The sequence below is a fragment of the Sinocyclocheilus anshuiensis genome, unplaced genomic scaffold (genome assembly GCF_001515605.1).
Source record: "Sinocyclocheilus anshuiensis isolate Anshui unplaced genomic scaffold, SAMN03320099.WGS_v1.1 scaffold4126, whole genome shotgun sequence".
Taxonomy (NCBI): domain Eukaryota; kingdom Metazoa; phylum Chordata; class Actinopteri; order Cypriniformes; family Cyprinidae; genus Sinocyclocheilus; species Sinocyclocheilus anshuiensis.
This window is the reverse complement of record NW_015536723.1, coordinates 7,507-8,757: the sequence shown is the minus strand read 5'-3', so window position 1 is coordinate 8,757 and position 1,251 is coordinate 7,507.

Genomic DNA, 1,251 nt, shown 5'->3' with positions numbered 1-1,251 from the left:
ATTTCCAGCGATATCGTCGACTTGATTGCACAGATACTATTTAAACTTAACTAAGCTGGATGATGACATCACTGAATTCAATGATGAACTGCCTTTAACTGAAAATTGAGTCTTTACTATTGTCATTTTGCATTATTGACACACTATTTTCCTAATTAATGCTGTACAGTTGCTTTGACACAATCTGTATTGTTAAAAGCGATATATAAATAAAGATGACTTGACTTGACTTGACTTGATTGTGTGGGACCACTACCCAAGTCTAAGTCCAGCTATCAATACATTCTTACTATTATGTGTACAGCCACCCGTTATCCTGAGTCCATACCGTTGCGTTCCATCAACACTAAAGCAGTAGTAAAAGAACTCTTCAAGTTCTGTTCAAATCTGGGCTACCCAAAGTCATTTAGACAGACCAAGGGTCAAATTTCACATCTCATGTTTTTGAACAGATAGTACAAGAGTTAGGTGTGGAACATCAGAATCAAGCTCATATCACCCAGAGTCGCAGGATGCCCTTGAGCGATTTCATCAGACCCTAAAGTCAATGATGGATGCCTACTGTATAGAGAGTGGTCCTTACCACTCTCTATACAGTAGGCACACATCATTGACTTGACTTGGTAATCCCTCTGCCCTTGACTGGGCAGAGAGATTACCTTTGTTATTGTTTGCTGTAAGAGGAACTAAACAGGAATCCCTGGGTTTCAGTTCAGCTGAGCTTGTGTTCGGTCACGCAATGCGTGGGCCATTGAAACTACTAAGTGAGCAGTTTCTTACCAAAAACTCCCCACTTGTGTCTACAATTAAGTATGTGAGTTCTTTTCGTGAGAAGCTTCACAAGGCTTGGGATGTTGCTAAGGTCCATCTTGGTGGAGTCCAGTCAAAAATGAAAACACGTTATGACCAGAAAAGTGTTGTGTGCCGTTTTCAACCAGGTGACTCTGTGCTGGTACTACTTCCTGTTCCTCAGTCATGCAGGCGAAGTTCTCTGGTCCATATGTGATTGACAAAAGGCTGAGCGACACAAACTATGTTATCCGTACCCCTGATCGATGTCGCAAAAGCAGGATGTGTCACATAAATATGGTAAAGGCATATTTAGCATATTTATAAAGGCTAATGTATCAAGAGATGAGGCAAAGCCTGTTGTTCCTGTTAACCCAGTGTCAGTGGATGCTGTACTTAACTGCCCATATACCCCAGAAGCCGATGGCTTAGTGGACAGAAATGCTCAAATCTCTTGTGGCA